This window comes from Coturnix japonica, chromosome 5 (assembly GCF_054131305.1).
Source record: "Coturnix japonica strain WE chromosome 5, WE-NBRP24, whole genome shotgun sequence".
NCBI classification, from domain to species: Eukaryota; Metazoa; Chordata; class Aves; order Galliformes; family Phasianidae; genus Coturnix; species Coturnix japonica.
The window spans coordinates 6024322-6040224 of record NC_140667.1 but is presented as its reverse complement, the minus strand read 5'-3'; the positions used below and the strand labels follow the sequence as shown (position 1 = coordinate 6040224).

Genomic DNA, 15903 nt, shown 5'->3' with positions numbered 1-15903 from the left:
CCACTGGGGCACGTAATGTCCCGGCCGGGGGCAGAAGGGAGGGAGGAGAGAGAAGGAAAAGGCACAGGATAAAAAACGGAGTAAAGAAACAAATGAATGAATATTAAGAAGAAAAGGGTGGAAGCGGGGCGGGGGGGACGAAAAAGAAGGAAAAGGGGAAAAAAGGAAAGAAGAATATGGGAAAGGGAGAGAAAGAAAAAGGGAGGAAATGGAGAAAATGTAGGGAAAGGAAAGAAAAAAAGGGGGAAAGAGAACGGGGAAAAGAAATCAAGGAAAAAAAGGAAGAAAAGAAAGAAGGAAAAAAGGGGAAAAGAGAAATAAAAAGGGGAGAAGAAAGAAGGAAAAAGGAAGAAAAGAAAGAGGGGAAAGAAAGAAGAAGGAAAAGAAAAAGAAAGAAAAAGGAAGGAAAAAAGAAATAAAGGAGAAAAGAAATAATGATCATATAAAAAAAAGCGGTTGAGAACATTTGGGGGGGAGGGAAAAATAAAGTAAAAAAAACAAAAAAAGAAAGAAAGAAAAAGCAAAGGAAAGAAAAAGAGCTTCAGCGTGGGCCGAAGTTCCCTCTGAGGGGCGGCGGGGAGCGGCCGGGCCGGAGCCCCCGCGGAGGCGGCGGGGCGCGGGGCAGCGATGCGGGCGGAGCGGCAAACCGGCCGGAAAATGGACCCGCGGAGAGCCGGGAGTGCGCTTCTTTATGTGTGACAACTTGTGTCCTAAAGAAACTGTCTTGAAGATAATTGAAATGATTACAATTCATTGCTGCGTTACTTTGAATGTGAACAGTCAAATAATGAAATCGTCGTAATACAGCAAAAATTTAATTTACATTACACCACCGCTCGAGGTTTTCCTTTTCTTTTCTTTTCTTTCTTTCTTTTTTTTTCTTTCTTTTTTTATTTTTTTTCCCCAGCCCGGTTCCCTCCGACAGCTCACGCACCGCCCTGCGCTCCGCTGCTTGATTCCCATTCTCGGGGCCGTTCCCCTCCGGAGGCTCCAGGTGCGAGGTGCGGGGGGGGGGGTCGGGAGGAGGGTTTGGGGCCGCCCCGAGGCTCTCACACGGCCACCGCCGCTATCTCAGCCGGGACAGGGGCTGCTCGTCCCCGAACCCCGGCTCGGACCCCCGCCCCCTCCCTCTCCGACCCCTCCGGCCCTTAAGCCGAGTCCGAAGCGGACCGGGCTGCGCCCTCCGAGCAACGAACCGCTTCTAAAAAAAAAAAAAAAAAAGACCATCTGGTAATTGTCTTCCTTTAGATCTTCCCTTAATTATGCTTTTAATTAAAGATGGTTCAAGGCATTGGACCACATGAAGGGCAGTAATTACAAATTACATTACAAACCCAACAGATGTAGCTCTATCTGCTGGGAAAAAGGTACCGGAATAAAATTTGACTAAACTTTGGGATAAATTAATCCGCTGCCTTGAGAACAGAAGCACATTTTTTATTATGCAGACTCTAGCCAGGATTTAAGTTCTCTGTCATGATTGTTTTCATATTTCTTTGACATCTATTGATTTGGAGGCAGCTGCAAGGCTTTGTCACAAGAGAGAAGAGCAGTCACAATATATTAGCTTGATGGCATAACTCGAATATGAGTAGGAAGGATAGAAACATGACAGGGAGCCACGTGACCGAGCGATGGGTCTCCGACAAAATAAAGAAATTAATTTTTAATAAAAAGCTTTAAAAATACTGCAGCCAAGGCAAGGGGAATGGCAGCACTCGTTCATTACCAACAGCTCCTACGCTCACCCACGGGAGGGGAGGGGATCCAGGCTGCTGGTCGGATGGAGCCATGCAGGCAGAGGATAGGGCCAGCCCCACTGTGGGCTCTGGCCCCATGCTCAAGCTCACCCACAGCAGATCTGAGCCCACCTCCAGCTCAGGGCTCTGCTGCATTCTGCCAAAAATTCTGCAGTAAGTGGGCTGCGGGAGCCCAGAGAGTTTGAGCAGGTTTGGGCAAGGCAGCAGGATTTCCCCCTCTGGGAAAGGCTGACTCTTCAAGTTGGTCTTTGGGGTCAGCCTGGAGAGTGAGGATTCATGGGTCAGGTGTTCCATCACACCATGGGGGAGAAATGAAGCTGGGGTGCCCCGCTGCCCCCCTCCTTGCCCCATATGATCATACAGACAGGTGGACACACAGACATACAGACATGCAAGAGTACAAACACACAGACTCACACGGATATGGCACCATGCTGTCCCCAGGACAGCCCTGCAGGCCGTGGCCCAGCTGCTCCCAGCCTACAGCACGCACACACCACGCACCGCGCAGCCACACGTTCACACTTTCACACGTGCTCTGCTCGTACTGTCACATCTTTTTCTGCCGGATGTGTGCTAAGCGCTCTGCGGGCCCAATCCACCCTCTCACTGAAGCCTCTGCGTGCTGGAGTGGCACAGGACTGCTCTACGCAGGGACAACATTGGGCAGGAGCCCCTCGACCCAGTGAGGCTGCAATGCATGGCTGGGCAGTGCCAGCAGGTGTTGTGTGCCCCCAGCAAGGGAGAGCTCGCAGCTCCTTGGCCCTTGTTCACTTTCAAAATGAGCGGCCCCAGTGCTCCTCTATTTGTTCCTTTATTGGACCTGTGCTTTGCACCGTTTCCTGCTTTATAAACGTGATCTCAGTGTCAAAAGTTTCAGAAGTTTTAAAGAAAGGTCATCTCTATGACACATCATCACAGGGAGCAAAGGGTGAGGACATACTTCCAGCAATCGCTATCAGTGCGCGTGGTGATGCTCCATTCCTCACCAACTCTGGTGTAGGCTGTGGTCCCATCGAGCAGGGTGCTGCATAGGGCTGCAGGTTCAGAAATCTCCCTGAATCTGTGTGCCCACATACACAGACACTCCAGCTGCCCCAAGAAGAGAATGTCTCTTTTTCAATAAGGACACACTTACCTGTATGGGATCTTCTGCAGCACAAAGAGCTTTCAAAGGGCTGGCTCAACACACACAGATGCAATAGGAGGTGCAGCAGCACAGCAGTGTTTTCTCTGCACTGTTTGTGCCCACTCTTCCAATCAAGCTTCACCCAGTGGCACTGAGACTGATACTTGCTTCACACCAACACACCCTGCAGAAATCAGAAATCTACAGGCAATACCCATCACCTGGGGACAATGCATGGATTTGTCCTCAGAGGAGTGAGAATCCCAAAATCAATGGCAGATTGCTCTGATCCATACCTGCAGACGCTTCATCTGCGATAGATGCAGTATTGACAGCTCTTCATTACACCGACTACCTTGGCTGGGTAATTGCAGTGCAGTGTGAGCAGTGAGCAAGGAGCTGGAGCCTCAAAACAGAGCTGATGCAAACAGTGCTCTGTAGTGATAGACACAGCCACGCTCGTTGCTTTCAGGTACTGCGCAGCAGTCCTGAACCAAAGCAAACCCTGCAAAAAGCAACAGTAAAGAGAAGAGAAATCAGCGAGGAAGAACAAGTGCTAAGGGGGGAAAGTGTAATGAAGGGAAACCCAATATTGACAGATCACGTAGAGCAGAAGGAGATGGGGTAGAAAAAAAGCAGCAGAATGCAGACAGAAATATGTCTGGTGGGGGGGGGGGGCACTGGGAATTTCCATTTGCTGCCAGAGCCTATGGATAAATGGAATGGAATAAAGGGAAGAGCCCCAGCGCTGTCTCAAAATGTGATTTCCTGAGCTATTTTCATTACTGTCTGCAAAACATTATCGAAGTATTATCTGCAGAATGCAACGGGGAAGGGAAAAGATCAGTCTGGAAAGGTCTTGGAGCCATTAATAATTTCCTCTGGCAAGAAGGAAACCTGCCCACACCTCCAGCGTTGGGAAGAGCAAACAGGCAGCGAAATCCCCGCCGCTCTCTGCCCTGAAGCCAGGTTCTTAACTTTCTGATCACTTTTATTTCAGTTTCTTACACTTCAGCAAAACGCAGCAGAGCTTGACAAATTCATTTTGCAAGAGAAAGTCTGCTGCAACTTGTTTGCCTTTTGTTTTCAAAATGTGGACACGGAGGAGAGCGTTCCTGGAAAAAAACCCGACAAATGATGTTAGCAGCTCCGCCAGGCTCAGGCTGGGGAGCAGTGCTGGGTGCTGCCAACAGCCCACGTCCTGTTGTGCATCCACACCATTTGGGACTCATGGGCTGCAGCACACTGCACCGTGCTGTGCTATGCCATGGTGTGCCATGCTGTGCCGTGCAGTGCTGCTGCAGGTGCCAGCAGTTTCCTAAGTAGGTCATAGCAGCAACGAGTGCGGATGTCATAAGATAAGGGTAGAAATCCAAGCAAAAAAGTACAGAAACCATCTGATCCCCAAACTCCACACCCCATGAATACTTAAACACCCTCGGATGTTCCTGGGTGAGAAGCGGTAGCCGCAGAAGAGCTAAGTGCACTTTTCCTCTAAAGCAGTGACTCAGGCGGTTGCTGGTGGCAGAGGCCAAGAGAAATAAGACCACGTCTGCAAGTTTGAGGAAAGCCTCAGAGTAATTCCATAATCATTTTACCTCCAATTTGCAGCTTCTCGTGCTAGAGGGACTGGGAGCAGAAGACACAATGAGCATGCAGATGTGGACGCAGATGCGGATGCAGATGTGAGGCTGCCAGGTAGAGGGGGAGCCAGGACACATCCTGCCCACACTGTGCCCAGCCTCATTCACCCCTTGTGTGGAGCCTGCTGGGCTCCCCTTGCTCTCACTCCTGTACAGCACACAGAGGCAGGGGCTGAAGCACCGCATTGTGCACGCCCAGCACCTTTTGCTCACCCACAATCTGTCATTGTGTGTGGTTTTATCGTGATTAAATCCCAGATGAACGTACATGGGAAAAGTTCATCCAAACAGATAGGGAACAATGGGTGTTTGAAGGCTGGAGAGCAACAAGTGGTGCTTTCCAAGGGTAGCAAAGTTGGCGTTAAAAGCAGGCAATGCCTCCGGCAGCACAGGACAACGCTGGGTGCAGTGCTCGGGTGTGGGAGCAGCCAGAAATGGGCAGGGAGAGCTTTATACTTTATTTGTGGCAGCAAATGGCGCGTTTCTGCTCAAAATATAAATAGTGAATGGTTGCGCTAATGAAATGCTCTCTAATGGCAGCTGGGAGACTTTGCTTTTCCCCAGGTAGAAATGCTGGGAATTCAAATAACCAGCAATAGTTTTGCAAATCGCAACCATGTTTATAAGCTATAAACTGTGCAAAATGTGCCGGGCGCCTGAGGAATTTCAGACCCATTTGCAGCTCGTGTAGAAGTTCATTTTTTTTGTCTGCGGCACAGAACGAAGGCAATAGATGCACACAGGAATCAGAGAGGGCAAAAAACCTCTTAAAGCCTTGTAGCACCAAAGCCAGCCATGCCCTTCCCATGGGTTTGGGTTTTCTAATGTGACCAAAGTGGAGTAATGAATGGGCCAAGGACCTCCATGGGCAGACAGCATGACCTGGACTATGAGGGTATTCTCTCTGAGTCCATATAAAGTAGAACACATGGATTATCCACGGCCAGAGGAAACCTGCAGGCTGCTGCACAAACCCCAAGAAGGCCTCGGCAACACGGGGTAAACAATTAACACAAATTTCAAATCACTGCACTGTCACCTTAATAGGCAGTGAAGTCAGCTACGATGGGCGTAATAGGATGAGACAGTTTAATTCTTGTTATGACATTAGCTGCAGCCTTGTAAAGCAGCTGAGAATGGCGCAGCGAGGGGCTTGCAGTCACTGCAGGCTGTGGGCCTGGACAGAGCAGGAGCAAATGGCACCCAGGCTCTGGCATAACTCTGGGGATGCGTTCCCTCATCACACACGGTTGGTACGCTGTGAGAAAGGTCTGTTACGAATAAAGCAGGGCCATTTTTCAGCAGTGAGAGCAGCTGGGAAGCTGTGCACGATATCACGTTGTATATCATAAACACACATATCCAGGAGGTGAACTGAACCAATTCTGTTTTCCCAGCATTAAGCTTCAAAAAATTAGAAGTCACCCAGGCTTGAAGCACAGACAGACAGGTAATGAGCCATGACAGCCCTGCACTGGGATGCGCAGGAACGGGCAGGCCGGGCTGGGTGTCAGCCACAGGAACGCGCCTCAGCCCCAAATCTCCGAGCAATGCACCAAGTGCAAGCACGTCGCTGTGCAGGGTGGGCTGGGGGCCCAGGGTGGCTGCTCCTGAAGTGGGGTTGCATCCTGGCTGGGAACACAGCCCCGGGCTGGGGAACTGAACCAGCCGCTGCAGGGATGCTGTTCTGCTGGGTGACTGGGAGATGTGTTCGCAAATGGGGATTTTTTTAGGTTGGATGTTAGGAACAATTAGAATATAAGGATAATAGTGGATTAGGTGGATATCAGGAAAAAATTCCTGCTCAGAAAGAGTGATAATGCAGTGGCACAGGCTGCCCAGGAAGGTGGTGAAATCAGTGTCCCTGGAGATGTTTAAGAACTGCGTAGATGAGGCACTGAGGGACATGGTTAGTGAGAAGTGGTGTGGGTGGGTTGGGGCTGGACTGGGTGATCTCAGAGGTCTTTTTCCAACCTTAATGACTCTATGATTCTTCCATAGTTTTGATATGTTGGAGTGGTTTTGCCCCAGCTTCATTTTGGGTGGCTTGTTTTGGAAACAAGGCCGAGCTGCCAAGCTGCCATGTCACAAAGCACCTTAATTCTGCATGATGGGGTGGGATAATGTCTGGTTGGAGGCTGGCGCTTGGCCTGCTCCCCGCCCGCAGGATGACTAACGTGCGGGGCCTCACTGGCTGCTACTCTCCCCAAAACTCACCTCCAGCTTTCTGGATCTTGCGATGCTAAATTCCTGCAGCGAAATGGGGATTTCGTGCCTTTATATGGAATTACAAACCTGTGTTAAGCCTCAAAAGATGCTTTTATTGGAAAATGTCGACAGCTGCCAGCTTCCCTAAATCCCAAACCATCACTACACCTTTAGTTGCAGATGAGGGATTTTTCTGGACCTTCCCTCTTGACCCAACAATAAAGCCAACTTGGTCTCAGACTGAAGATTCATTTCTCTCTCCTTGGCAATTATCTCTATTACTGCCTGCAATCCTTCCCAATCTTTCTAAACAACATCCTGCTATTAAAGCCACTTGGCAAGCATTTAAAGCCCAGGATAAGTTAACCATGCACAAATATCCCACTTGGGGAAGGATCCGGCTATAAAAATAAACAGTTTACGTTCTGAGGGGCATGGTTCAGGACGGGCATTCTTCATTTGTGAAGAGAGGTCATCATTGCTGACAATAAAATTATGTAGGACCTGATCCTCCCCCACTGAGCTCAAGAGCAAAATCCCTTATGGTTTCAATGGTGTTTTATGAGGTCAGCTGCTGGGAAAGCCAACATTCCTCAAAGTTGCTGAAAATCTATAATTGGATATATTAAGAAGGCTTTCAAAGGGATGTCAGCTTTGGAGGCTTAGTGCACACCATGCTACAGAGGGGATCCCTGTGCATCACCGGACACATGCAGCCTCAGTGCTGCTTTACAATCTTGTCTCCTGCAGTATCTGTGGAGCTGGTGGGGATGTGGAGCTGTGATCCTGCCCATCAGCTGTGTGTAGCTCTCCTGTCAAAGCACATTCACCTTGGGAGGGGCATCTGGTGAACCTCGCTGTACCTTGTGTGCCCATGTTTAGTAAAATGAAGTGCAACTTGGTCCTTTGGGACATGATTTGAAAGCATCTCCCAAAAGCCGGTTATTAACTCATGGGCTGAACTTCAAAGTGTTCTTACGCTCCTTTGGAAATGCTTACCAGCAGCTCTTTGGGAGCTGGAAACCTTCCACTTCTCCTTACATGGTGTTTTCCTGGCCAATGGGCAGCATTTCCCTTAGGCACTCTGGCAGGAATGGGCCGCTTGGTGTGAGCCCTGGGGTGGGGGCACCGAGGAGCACTCCAGCCATGCTGCAGCCATCCTCCTGGAGAGCTCGGTGTCCTTCATTTCCCTTTCACTTTGTCAGAGAAAGCCAAAATCCAGCAGAACCTGTGAAAATCACAACAGAGAATTGCTGGTTTGCTGTGCTGAGATTTTAGATAAACATTTTAAATAAATAACATTAGAGTGACATTCATTTGTTGCACGAACAAGACACCATTCTCATCAGGGCGAATCAGAGCAGGTGACATCTCCAGGTTACCTTCTGCAGTGTTCTGTGGGAAGCAGGAGATATCAGTGGTGCTTGACTGCCCTCGTTCGTGTAGTAATCAGTTAATTCCTACTCTATGCAGGGTGGCTAACAAAGAGTTGAGAGCCATTGGAGCTCTCCCTGAGGACTCGTAGAGGACCTTCACTCTGGGAAAGGAGGTGAGTTTGAGTCCAGGCAGCCTAATACCAATCATATCAATGTTCTGAGATGCTGCAAAGCCACAGCAATAGAAAGGGAGCAGCCAGCCTGGCCCAGTGCCAAGCATGGCTGGAGGCCAAGATACCTGCAGAGCCTGGAGGTGAACACAAACACCTTGGGGTGGTGCTCACCTGGACAAACAGCAGCTGCCTGTCCCTGTGCGGAGCTGGTGGGATGGATGGGGATGGTACTGCTCCCTCCGCCAGCTCCCAATTTCCCTCATTACCTGCCCTAAGCTCCTCTCAGAGATAAGAAGTTCTTGTGCAAAGCCGCTAATTTAGGCCCAGAAAAGGAGAGAATAAGTCTGGATGCAAAAGGCTGGTGGGATTTCGACAAGATGCATGTTGAGGTTGGGCGACTAATCTTAATTAGGCCATCTTTGTTTACATTTGATGTTTATCAGCTAATTGGCATGGCAAGGTGTGAGTCACACTGCTTCCCTCTGGCATCAAATCCATTTGCGGGAGAAAAACTGGGAGAACAAATTATCCCAATTATAGGACACCCCACTGTGCTAATTGCCGTCCCAGGGAGGCAGAGCCTCACACCACTGCCGTGCCTGTGCTGCTCCCATCCAGCCCTGCACCCCCAGGCCTGCACCTCACTGCCCAGTCCTCTCTGCCACTGCTCTCAGGCCAGGGCTGCCTCCTTTATTTTCTCCTTTACTTTTTCTGCCTTGTTGAGGCCACACAGACCACAAGAGACAAGTCCCCGTGCCTCCAATGTTGCGGTGCTCGTCAGATCAGAGCCTGGAGGTTTGCTGTGGTGGGGCTGGACCTCACCCTCACTGTTGAGGCTCACGGGCAGCATTCAGACCAGCCTGGGCTCTTTCCCCATCCCCACCTTTAAAGATGCTTTTGGATCACCAGCAAGCAGCCTGGTGCCCCGGTCGGTCCTCCCCTTCCTCAGTGCTTGATTGCTGTGATTCTGTGCATACCACACACTATAAAACTCCACCTTCCTTTCTCTGCCTCCTTCTCTCCCCACCCTCCAGGATGATGCTGTGCCCTCATACCCTTTCAGTCCCTACAGCCTTTCCCCTATACACGAAGGGTCCAATGCGCAGGAATGTTTCTTGGCTGCCCTTGAGTTGAATGATGATCCTGGAGGCTTGGAAAAGCCACAAAGCTCAATGCTCTCTGTCTCCCTGTGTCTCTCTTGTCTTCCCTTCTTAGTAGGGGTAACAGATGGCTGAGGCTTTCACCAACAGTCCCGAACACATTGTCACTCCCAACTGAAAGTGAAATATTCAGTGGCATTTAAATTAAATAGACTCTAATGCTTCAGTAATATTAATTACGGTTTCATTCATCCCTGGCCTAATAAATCAACACATAAAGATAGGATGATCCCGTGGCTGGCAGCAAAGCAGGGCTATTCTGCCCTTTGTAAGGTTATGCACACAAAGCCCCCATTCTTACAGGGACATGATGGCCCCTCCAAACATCTGTGCTCAGCACCACTTGAGGAGAAGCCAAAGTGGTAACATTTAAACTTTTCTTGTCCAATTTGTCCACGCATCGGGGCTCAATTCAACAACAACTTGCAGGGAAAATTATAAAAAAACGTGTTAAGTGGGAGAAAACTTCCCTCTGCTTTCACTGCCGGTGAGTAGATTGATTCCAGCAGCGCTGCCCAGAGCTGTGTGCTTCTTACCCCAGCCCCAACATTCAGCCTCAGGGTGAGGGGCACAGAGGTGCTATGGGAAAACCTTACCTAAAGGTGATATTTTGCTGGCTGGGGAGGCCTATGGGCCACAGGTTTTCACACAATTTACTTTATTTTTTGTGTGTATATGCGTTCCACAGGGGAAATAGACTCTGCACTTCACCAACAACAGGTTTTTTCCCCCTCACCGCTATACATATGTAAAAGGAGGCTAATAAAACGGCTGAATAAAAGATCGCTGCTAGTAAATCTTCCGCAGACAAAACCCTCCACTTGTGATGCTTCAAAGCTGCCCAGAGCTACCAGTTTAGCCCAAAAGTCCCAACTCAGTGCCGCTGATTGGAAAATAAAAAGCCCTGTGCATAAAAACTTCACTCCAATTGTTATGCAGTGAATGCAGCGTTTACATACAGCAGCTTTACTTGACCAAGTGACTCCCGAGGACTGCAGTGAAAAGCCGATCGCATTGCAGCTCGGCTCGTCCGGGAAGGCCCTTCTAGAGGAGGTTTGCAAGGAATAAAGGAAGTCGGGATGAGAAATCAGTGCCCTGTCTTGTAAGGGCTGGACCGGTTTTAAAACAAAATGCAATGACAAAACAAGGCACAGAGCTGAGAGGCAAAGCAGTGGGACAGCACAGTTTGGCAGCAACCTGGGACACGATGCAGAGGGGCTCACTCTGCGCTCCTCTGGGGGTTCCCCATGGAGTTAGGGGTCAATGGGACTGGAAGTGCTTCAGCTGCCCTACAAGCACAGCCAGGGGTGCAGTTTCAGCTTGACAGATCCCTGTGGGATGGGGACAGCAGTGTGCCTGGCCAGGGGTGGTTTTCTTCCCATGCTTTGATGTAGCAAAAAGCTGGGTCACCCAGCTGGTGTAGAGGGGGAGGGGGACACTGGCACTCTGTCATTGAAACTAGGCTCCCTTCTGCCTCCTCACATCCAAACAGGCACAAGGTCACTTACTCACTGATCTGAAGGCCTGAGAAATGGTGAGGCACCCTCAGGCAGAGCCCCCAGAGTGGGAAGGGATGGGCAGGGCTGTGCTGTGGGCATAGGGCTGGGGAAGCATGGCAGGGAGCTACAGCTGCTGCTCCCCCTGGGGCTCATCCCTTCCCCATTGGACCTTACTGTCCCCACCAGCCCACTCCTCAAGCTGCCCCTGGAGCTGGGCTGGCAGGGAGCTGCTGGCGGCCCTCAGTGTTCCAGCTGGTCTGAGCCCACTGCAGCAGCTGAGTGGGGAGCGCCCGCTCCTCAGCATGTCCTAGTTCCCATCAGCTGGCTGGGGCCGTTGGAACAGACAGCCGGAGCACGTGTTGCTCCAACCCTGCTGTACCCAGGCCTCCAACTGAGGGGCTTGGGTAAAAACTGGGGCAAGAACTGCCTGAGAAGGTCCGGGTGCTCCTTCTCTGCCATTCCCATAAATCTCAAATGATTCTCTTTCTATCCCTAGTTTGGGAAAATATTTAATATTTCCAGACTCAACAACCAGCATCTGTTTGTTCCAACCAACATTTTGACCCACTCATTTCCAAAAAGTATTTCCTGTGGGTTTCAGACACCAAAGCTCTGGGCTATGTACGGATAACTTGCTAAAACCATCATCCAGACTACATGAACTCTGAACTACACCTCCATGGCCTCTCTAAAGACAAGCCTCTTCTCCTTGAGGAAACTGAAGATACACACTCCACCAAGCCTTATCAAACCACTAGATTGGTTTGAATGAATAATGTTGCTAAAACCTCAATAAAAGTTACCAAAATCCCTTAATCAGTGAGTTGTTCACTGCTCACAGAAAAGAAGCAAAACACAGCATTAACCCTTCCTTTCCCAAACAGAGGCCAGCAGACAAATTTCGATAACACAAGGATCTGCATTTTGGGGCCATTAGTGCTGATTATGATTCCCAAAAATACAACATGCCATGTTAAGTCATTACCACCCATCCTCGGACATAAACCTTATGCAAGCTGCTATGGGCTAACATGAGATTAAGTTGGAAAGCAGTGTGAGCATGGTAGAGATTAGCAGAGAACATTTCACTGGATTTATCTCAAGATACAATTTGTGAACATTTTTTTCTTCGTTGCTCAAAACATTCCCTGGTACTTATTTTTAGTAATGACATACATGTTTCCTAGTAAGACATTTTGCATTTAATAGTAATAAGAAATAACATTACCTACTTTTTATGATTGAGGATGAAGGAGTCTATTCTAATAGCCTCAGTTGTCAACACAAGATCCTCCGGTACTACATTTCTTGGTCTCCCTGTTGTAAAAGAACATGCCTATGTAGATATTATTAATTTATCACTGCACAAAACAAAGTTTATGAACACTTAATATTTAATGTACTGTGAATTTAATAATAAAAAATTAAGACCCTACCTTACATCATTTTTTAACTATCTGATTTTTATTCTTCTCATTAGCTCCTTATGGATCTATTCTGAGCCATGGCTTGGACTTAAAAGCACTTAGTTGCATAGGCTGAAGAGTAAATACTTCCACTCTAGACCAGCTGAACACAGAGACAACACCATGATGAAATTAAGCACTACGACATTTCTACCACGCATGGAACACAGGGACATAAATATAAATACAAACCTGTGGTGCAATTAGAGCAGCCACCTACACAAACTGAAGACATGGGTCTTCCTGCCTAGTGAAGACATCAGGCAGGAGGGAATTTCATTCACAAAGGTTTGATGCTTTTGCGTTTATACTTTGCCAGTTACTGCTTCTCTAAGGGAAGCAGTTATACTACTTCTGTGTCTGAGCAGTTTCTTGCATAAATGTGATTCATAAGAAAGTAGTTCTATACAGCAAAAAAATCAACAGATCTTCCTTGTTATTCTGATTTTAGTTTCCTCAGCACAGTCTGACAGATCTTGTTGTTACCTGTAATCCCTGTGGGTCTTCAAAATAAAGCACATTGGGGGCTTCAACTCATGAACATGCCTTTTGGTTCCAGATGCAATGCCTGGCTCAGTCCCAGCTGAGGATCTTGCTCTGTTATGTCTCAGCACACATATGCTTACGGTATATGATTCTGCTCCTACAGTAGGATTCATTCTAGATTTCAAGTACAGAACATGACTCATACTCCTTTCTTTCTTTACATTTGTATTATCTAGCCTAGCTGTTGAGGGTTTAGTCAGAAGAATAATTAATGTTTAGTTGATAATCTGAATCCCAACAGCTCATCCCAGACAATGTTCCTTGACAGCAAATCCTGCACCACAGAGATTAAGGGATAAATTTGCAAATGTCAGAAGGCAAGGACTGCATGCAGAAACGCAGCACATTCACTAGCATACCCCACACAATCCATCCTGCACCAGCAGCAACACAGCCACAGTTTGGCATGGCAGGCTGCAGGAAGCAAGAGGAGGAGATGGAGACCTTTGTGAGTTTGACCTTGGAGGAGTCCCACATTTGGGATCTGTCCTGTTTTCTTTTTGTGGAATGGCCATAATCTAGCATCTGAATGCAACAGTTCCCGAGGTGTTTTTGCAGGAGAGTGGGTGGTAGATGGTAGATGTTGGCATAGCACCCACAGATGCTTTAGTCCAGAGATAAAAAGGAACTATGCCTCTGCCCACAGGGCTGGGGATGGGCACAGCCTGCCATTCCTGCTGGCCTGGAGGTACCTTGCTGCTCCACACACATAGCAGCTACCAGAGGAAGATGATTTCAGGGAATAAATAGACTCAGTGGCAATGCGACACTATGGTGGCTGTCATCACCTGGAATGTCACAAACCACCGACCACCATATCACACCATTTGTCCCCGCTCCATTCCTCGCTGTTACTCTGCGTGCCTCCTGTGCAGCCCTGCCAGGGAACCAACCTCACAGGTCAGGACTGGTGTGAAAAGGGGTTTTCTTCTCACAGTCTGTGTGCTGCGAAAGAAAATTATTCTCTTCTTCCCCTCTCCTCTCCAGGCAACAGGACAACCCCTTGCAAACTTGTCAGTGACCTTTATGTTACAGGTGGCTCTCAGTGCAACACCTAGGGGACAGAGTTGCAAAATACCATTAGGTTCAAACCTCTAAGTAAGTAAACAGCTCCACCAGATACAAAGAATTGTACCTTGGCTCCCTCATTGAAATAAATGAGATGTTTTCTCATGCTCCGCTGTTCTTGGAGCTCAGGTCTGTTGCAGTAAACAAACACAATGCTTGAAACACAGAGCAACACCTGTTCACTGAGGCTTAGACCAGGTTTGATCAGCTGCCTGGGTTGCTCTGAGTGTGGCTAGCCATCCCCCTGTCCCCAGCTTGATGCTTTACTGCTTCACAGCCCTTTGTGTAACTGCATGAGTATCTAACATCCCTCCCACCCAATAAACATCCTATCACACATACAAGAGAACACACAAAACCTTGATGTAAGGGCTAAGGACTGAAGGTCAAGAGTCCTAAGCAAATGCCTGCTCCACGAAACCACTGTGATTAAAGTGCTGCCATATGAAATTTCAGTATACATGTGTGTAACTGCTTCCTGCAAGTGTCTGTTAAAAATCAAGCTGGATCCTTTAATTGCAAGGTTGGTGAAAGCTACTTTGTAATTTGCAGAGGGTTTGTGTAATGCATGTACATATTTAGTGAGGAGTAATGAACCCTCCTTCACCTCCCATCCAATGAAGCATTAGCACCACCAGTTGGTCATCGAGCCTGAATAACACTCAGTCCAAAGCACAGCAACAACACAAGAGCTTTGTTGGGGCTCTCAAGAGCAATGTGTTGTGTCATCCAGATGTACTGCTTGGTTGACCTGAAGTTGAGGCAAATCACATTAAAACTGTGTAGATACATTTCTTCCTGGGTTTGTGGACTGCACATGATGTGTTCCAGCTAGAAATTTAAAACGTGCCAGTTAGAGAATTAGGAAGCTTTGAAGGGTCTGCTCTTCCCTACGATTACAGATTGAATAAACAGGAATTGTTTTCCTTTTGCCTGCTTCTCTGCCTCTGCCTCTTCCCCTTTGCTTGCTCATGGGCAGTGTGCATGCATTTCATAGTACTTGTAGAGATCTCAAGTCTCATTCTTACCTGTGCTAAGGTTCCTGGCATTGCCTCAGGATTGTGCATGAAGTACCTTTACATCCACTTTGTGCTTCTTTTTGGTGATGAGCACAATCCAAGAAGGTTCTAGAGTAAAGGAGAACCAGGGCCATCGTATCTGCAGTGTTTCAACCACCAGTTCATGGAGTTATCTGGGCTGGCTGAGGTGGAGAAAGGTGGCAACCAGGAACAATTCCTCCTAATAAACAAAACAGAGTGTCAGTTCAGTGCATACAAGGAGGAAAACTCTATAATGCGTCCCTTTACAAATAAAGCCATCTTAGGCCCCCAAGCAGTGACAGTAGTATCCAGTCCATGACACTAGATGGATCAGTACATGGTGGTGCTCTGCTGCATCTTATCTGGCCCCTTCCAGCTCATGTCCCTGCTGCCCTCCCTGCTTGGGATGGTACCTGGTGGTGGCACCTGAGGCTGTACAGGCTAATGCACTACGGCATGATTATCTCTCTCAGAACAGGCATGTCTGACCAAAAAGCATCGCCCTGGACATTTTGAGTTGTTAATATTTTTTAATTAATCTTGTTTGCAGGTGGGTGCAAGAACCTCAGTGATGCCTTTGGCCTCCCTATGCCACCTAACAGAGAGCAAGAGGTGGCCCATGTCAGCCCAGGACATTACCATCACACTGAAGGACCCCTGAAGGACAAAGGCCTTGGTGGGCCAGGCAGGTGAGAGAAGGACAAAAGGACAAGGAATCTGTTTTTCCTGTCAGAAAAGTTCTGATACTCTTTGTGGCACACCTGCCGCTTGCTTTATGAAATACTCTCCATGTTCACGCCTGATAAACTTGTACAAATAAATACATCACAAAATC

The 15903-nt window shown here is 48.3% G+C and overlaps 3 long non-coding RNA genes across 6 annotated transcripts in view; 1 reads left to right on the top strand and 2 right to left on the bottom strand.

Annotated features, from left to right (window-relative positions):
• Positions 1 to 15903, top strand: part of LOC107314353 (uncharacterized) — a 21161-nt gene extending 5258 nt beyond the window's left edge. Inside the window, exons 2-3 of one of the 2 annotated variants that reach the window (XR_014946950.1) lie at positions 8214 to 8289; positions 15619 to 15903. This is a non-coding gene — a long non-coding RNA (uncharacterized LOC107314353). Of the gene's footprint in view, positions 1 to 8213; positions 8290 to 12428; positions 12562 to 15618 lie in introns of those variants that run through there. The other variant, XR_014946951.1, reaches the window with a different exon arrangement.
• On the bottom strand, positions 7740 to 14014 carry LOC146760626 (uncharacterized). Of its 2 annotated transcripts, none has more exons than XR_014946947.1 (3): positions 12901 to 14014; positions 12181 to 12265; positions 7740 to 7968 (listed from the first exon to the last, which is right to left on the bottom strand). It is a non-coding gene; the product is annotated as an uncharacterized LOC146760626 (long non-coding RNA). The 2 variants fall into 2 exon arrangements; XR_014946948.1 differs by having other exon boundaries at positions 13854 to 13982.
• The window catches only part of LOC107314369 (uncharacterized), a 35293-nt gene continuing 34025 nt past the window's right edge, over positions 14636 to 15903 (bottom strand). Inside the window, exons 9-10 of one of the 2 annotated variants that reach the window (XR_014946942.1) lie at positions 15057 to 15267; positions 14636 to 14859 (exon numbers count right to left, since the gene is read on the bottom strand). This is a non-coding gene — a long non-coding RNA (uncharacterized LOC107314369). Of the gene's footprint in view, positions 14860 to 15056; positions 15268 to 15903 lie in introns of those variants that run through there. The other variant, XR_004307545.2, reaches the window with a different exon arrangement.